A 6,000-nucleotide genomic window follows, 5' to 3' on the forward strand; every position below is an offset into this window, starting at 1 on the left:
GTGTCTTGTCCTTGTTTTCCCAGTGACAAACATCCGGGGACTCTGGGCTCAAATGCACTTGCGGCTTGCCGCTAGTTTGTTTGGGAAATGACGCCGAAACCTCCAGTCAGAGTAGGAAAGAGAGTTAAGGAATGGAAGGCAGCCGACTGGGGGTCTGGCAGCGGAGGGTTAGGAGAGACGGCCTTGGCCATGCTCCGTTCCAAAGGCGACAGGGGGTCCAGCGCAGGTCCTGACCCTCTCTACGGGCAAAGGGGCCGTGATGTGGGTGGCCGCTACACTTCCTTCCTCAGTGGCGCACGGAGATGTGTTCTGGATCGGAGCGCCCGGCCTCCTTGGCAGACCCGGTGCAGCGAGCCCTGCAGCCCAGCTCCGGGAACCATTGGTGGCTTCTCTCCGGTTTATGAGGCTGTGCTTAAGTTGGGCTTCTGAGTCCTTTGTCCTCCTGTGTGTGTCAGCCCCCTCTGTCCCCATGTGTGGTCATTTGTGGACACGGGGCCTCTTTTCTTCCTCCTTTCCGGGTCCCTAGTAGGGCCAAGTTCTCATTATTGTCACAGCTGGAGCTTGTGAGCAAGATCAGGCACATGTTCAGACATGTACGAGTATGTTCTTAAACAAAAGGTGAGACACAATTAGAAAATTAGGGTTGTCCCAGAAGTCCTAGGAGGTGATCACCATGTGTAGGCATCAAGGAAGAAAGGTAAGGGTGAGTTTGGAATCAGAGAGTCCAGCATTTAGAAAAGTATTTTCTGGCTTGGTCACATTTGCTGACCTCTTTAGTCCTTGGTTTTCTTTTCTTTTTTTTTTTTTTAGTCCTTGGTTTTCTAATCTGTGAAATGGGGATGACATCACAGACCCAATTAAGGTTGTAGAAAGAATGCTGTGAGCTAATATAAAACACTTAGCACACCAGAGCAGTGTGATCCCTGGAAGCACGTCCACATTATTAGCCTTTTTTGGACTGTTGTTTGTGAAGTGCTTTCAGATCTGAGGCCCAGCCAGCCAAATAGCTCAGTGAATTAAAGCGCCTGCAAGCAGGGGCAGGGGCTGGGGGTTCAATCCCTGGGCCTGCTTTGCTGGCCCCACCCCCGCAGCACGCTGAGACAGCAATTGAGACTGGGTGTGGTGGCATGTGCCTATAATCCTAGCTCTTGGGAGGCTGTAAACGGTGGATCACTATGAGTCCGATCTAGTAGTGAGACCCTGAACACCCAGTAGAGCCTTCTCTAAAATACAAAAATACAAAACAAAACAAAAAAACCAACAAAACAAAAACAAGACAAAACAAACAAACAAACAAACAAACAAAACCCCAAACAGATCTGAGCCCAGTCTAATCCCTAGTAAGCGCTAAACTCGCATTAGCTTAGGCGCCTACAGATGCAAGGACATGAGCTTAGAGAAGTGCCCAGCAACGCTCCACTAGCCCGTCGTGCCTGCCCAGCACCTGCTGCATGCCAGGCCTGCAGGGGCTTCTGTCTGCCTGCAGGGGGCGCGACGGGGAACCCTACATCTGCCTGGCTCTTACAGGTCTCAACCAAGGGCAGGAGAGGCAGATGACGGCACCACTGTTGTAGGCACTCGGAGGCTGAATGGTACTCAACCTTAAACAATCTGGTGAGGTGCGATGCTTCGGTTGTCTCTTGTGCCCTTAGGGAAACTGAGGCGTATGCAAGTTAGGTAACTTCTCCGAAGTTAGAGACTGTGAATGGGAAGGTGTGGATTCAGATCTTCCTAGTGTAGTGCTGGCTGTGTGCACTTAGTCCCCGTGCACTGAAGCCTCTGACCTATATTGTGCTCCCGTGACTTCTGGGTCACCGAATGCCTCGTCCTGCTCACACTTTGGCTTTGGAGAGTCTTATGCCAGCGCGATATCTCCCAGAGAGCTCAGCAGATTCCTGAGCCCTACCTCTGGAGCCTGATTTGGCAGATCTCTGGCAGTGGGGTAGCTAAGAGGTCTGAGAATGTGTATTTATTTGTTTGGGTGTTTTGGCGGTACCGGGAATTGAACCCAGGACCTTTCTCACTGAGATACATCTTTAGCTCCTTTTAAATTTTGAGTCAGGTTCTCAGTATGTTTTTCAGGCTGGTTTTGAACTTGGGTTGCTCTTGCCTCCCCTTCTCAGAGGCTGGGTGTACAGGCAGGCCCACCAAACCTGGTGAGAATGCACATGTCTAACAATCTTCTAGGTAACCCTGAAGCTACTGGTCTGCATTTCTGGGATCCTAACAGGGAGATGCTGCCTTCCTTCCCTCAGGGACCACCTGAGAATGTCTGGAGAGGGGTGGTCATACCCCAGGAGTCACTGGCGTCCAGTGGGTAGAACTTTGTGGTTGTTGTATCTTGGAAGAAAGCCAAATGTCCTATAGTGTACAGGGCAGAGCCATTAGGTCCAGTTGCCAAGAGAGCCGTGCGAGAATGCGGGTGTGGAACACAAAGGCAGAGATCTTGCTACACACAGGAAGCGTGTGTGTGTGTGTGTGTGTGTGTGTGTGTACCTTTCTAACCAGCTCTGAGGTTAAAGGAGGCTGAGGCAACTGACCCAGGGACCCCACCTTGAGCAGCCAAAATGAGAATGCACCCTGGTAGGTAAAGAACTCAAGTTAGAACTTGGGCTACAAGAGACTTCTCACCAATGTAATGGAAGCATGACCTACATTTGTTCAGAACCAAAGTTTAGTAATCCTCTTTCAACTCCCCTTCTGTAAGTATTGCCCCAAAGCAAGACGAAACAGGGGAGATGGAGGGAGGAAACCCTTCGCTCCCTTTGCAGCAGCTGGCAGGACCACAGATCCTGGTCGGGCGTCCCTGCTTCTGTCCTGGGCATCAAGGAAGCCTAACGCTGCCCGCCGCTGCTGCTTGTTTCCAAAAGCTGCGAGCTCTGGGCGGACTGTGCCCGGGCCCGACTTTCAGGTCTGCAAACTCGAGATGGAAAAGCAGCTGCTGCGAAGATGGTGGCTCTCTTGGGACCGGCCGAGGGGAGAAAATGGACCCTGCTCCCAGCCCTCCAGAGATGGGCGTCCCGACCCCGTGATAAATGGCAGCATTAACGAGGTTTGGTTGAGAGGGAGTCTACAGATTTATGACTTCCTGTGTCCGCCAGCAGATGTCATTATGGCTGACGGAACAGAAAGCCTTTCAAGAAGCAGCTGGGGTGGGGCGAGGCAGAGGGGAGAAAATAAAATCAAAGGCAGAAGCCAAAACTAGTGTCGACTCAGTGGCACTCGTGCGGATGCTGTCGTCTCGGAGACCCTGGGACACTTGCTGCAGTACACTCGCACATCACGTGCTGCCTCTGGGACCAGCCTCCGAGATGCAGGCAGACGCTCTCCAACGAAAGACGAAGTTCCTGGTCTGCCTTAAATAAGGAAACCGCTGGGTTTTGTTCCCTTAAACATTCTCTAGGATAAAATAAGCACTTTGCACTGAATAAACATATAGTTAACACTGCAAAATAATTTGGATGACTTAAATACGTTCATTTCCCAAACACAGCAGCTCATCTAGAAATTCGTTTGATATACATATTATTTTACCTGTTTTAAAAAAAATCGTTTTATAGGATGTCGTTGGTATTTTATGTGCCAGAATTTTGTGTGGTGTTGAAAAATGGCATAGGTTTGGCATTTCTCAGGGCCAAAGGCCCGTATTAGGAAGTACAACTCCTTCCATGCACTTAACAGTAATTACAGGCCACATTTCCTCCTTTTAATTTGCACCCAAAGATTTACCTTCTTTGGGCGAAGAAGACGATGTTTTTCTTTCCTTTGCAGTTGACACTCTGGGCTAATTAGCTGACTGTGTCTCCTCCACTGGGCTCAGGTGAGAAGGACCACAAATCTCTGCCAGCGAGAGCAAGTCTGGTTCCATATGTTGAGCGGCCCGCCCCAGACTTGGCACAAATCGGGAGCCATGTAAGCCTTTTAGGAGGACAGCTACACTGTCCTTTTGACTCTGAGATGGTCAAGAGGAAATCATTTCAAGCAAATCTTGATCTTGAATCTTCTGTAATTACAGCCGTTGTGTCGGTGTGTGTATCGCAGTGAATGTGTGACGTCAATGAATTTTTATTTTATACTACATTTTTTGTTGTTGTTGTTGGTTTTTCAGGGCCAAGAATTAAGCACAGGGCTTTGTGCATACCACGCAAACGCTTTACCCCTGAGCCACATCTCCGGCCTCTCACTGAGATCTTCAAACTCGTTCTGTGACTGCAAAGAGGGTCCCCTCCACAGCCCCTTCTGTAGACCACTCGGGGTGGTAGGGGGCAACTCACTGCTCACCGGCTGCAGGCTTTCTGACCCGCTGTGCTGTCACGGACCACTTACTTAAGTTCTTCAGATGCATTTTCTCAGCTGTGAAAAGGGGGCGGCACGCATACTCTTAACGTTTTTGTCTAACAAGCATGAGCATCGAAGGCAATGTTTGTGAAAAGATTAGCCGCCTGGCCCAGGGGTGGAGCTCAATAAATTAGCTATTGTTACACTGATTCACATTAAAATATTCTTCCTCTTTAGTTTCACAGGTAGGCCTGCCAACTCCTGAGCTGATTCGTGGGGCACCTAGAAAAGAAATCCAATAATAACAACAACATTAACTGCAGCCATCACAGATTGAACACAGACGAAGTGCCCAATGCCGTGCTAAGTGCCTGACGTACCAGATCTACTGAGTCTAATCCATACAACGACCTCATGGAGCAAGGTATTGCTGTGTGTGCTACACAAAGAAGCTCAGATTGGAGGGCTTGTCAGGGGTTTCCGAACTGAGTGCACAGGGTGCTGGGTTCCTTCTCAAAATTTTTGACTAGTTAGGTCTCAGCTGGGGCCCCAAGATTTCCATTCTAACAAGTCCTCACGTGCCATTACTGCTGACCTCAAGGCCATGCTAAAGAATCAACAATTCCAGTCACTTATGCAAGCTTACACAGCGAGTAAGCGAGAGGACCAGTTTTCAAAATTATAAGCTTGACTTAGAAATGTACTTTTCAAATATCTGTATTTCTTCAAATTTTCTGAAGTCAAACTTTAGCATTAAGGGGTGGTTGTTGCCTTCACAAAGTGCAGTAGTAGCTCAGATATCTGCTTGTCCTCATGAAATGCCCTGTTCCACGAGGATTTTTGCAGCACAAAACAATTGGTGATACCTTGCAAGGGGAGGTTTTCAGGGACATTTGCAGAAGGACCATCGAGTCCTTAAATCACCCCTACTCTGCCATGCATGAGCTCAGCAATCCTGCCGAAGTAGAGGATTTGCAAGAGCTGTGACCCAGGGCCAGCTGCAAGACTCATTAAAAGTTCCAAGATGAAGCCCAGCTGGGCAAGCTGCACCTGGCTACCATCTGTGCCTGAGAGGTGCACTATTTCCTTGGTTCCTGACCACGGAGAGCTCTCAGTGCTCAGCCTGTTTGGGCATCAGAAGGCTCTGGATCTATTCAGTGTTGCTCAAGGGAGGTACTTTAGTGAGTCAGCCCAGGGGACCATCACAGCAAGCTGCCCTTGATCTAAAAGCTGGGATATGTTTTGGTTCCCAATGGACACTTTGGGACTATAGGAGAGAAACTGCCTAGAACTATGTGGAGGAAGCTATGAAAGGTGGCAAAGGACATAAGGACAGAGCTAGGACAAAAGCTGAAAATCTTTTGCCGTGTGTGATCACGGCAGTCCCAAAGCAGGTCATTGATTCCTTGATTTAGTTGTAAATGCAAAGAATGGGAATCTAAATGTATAGGCAGAGAGCACATGAAAAAGTGTAAATATTCAGGGGCTTGAAGAAAAGCGATAAATTATGGCAAACAGTTGGTGCTGTGGACAATGACAGAAGCTGGCTGATGGGTGATGGCCATGGGGCAGGACAGAGGTATAGGTTGTCTCTCTAGAGCCTGGATCTCAGTGCGAGTGCTCTGAATTAAGCTGGCTGATCTCAAAGGCCTTGCCTCTTCTACACATGTGGCTGTATTCTCTGGACATTTGCTCACTCATTTATTCATCCATTCAACAGTT

The sequence above is a fragment of the Octodon degus genome, unplaced genomic scaffold (assembly GCF_000260255.1).
Source record: "Octodon degus isolate 3935 unplaced genomic scaffold, OctDeg1.0 scaffold00077, whole genome shotgun sequence".
In the NCBI taxonomy this organism is placed as follows: domain Eukaryota; kingdom Metazoa; phylum Chordata; class Mammalia; order Rodentia; family Octodontidae; genus Octodon; species Octodon degus.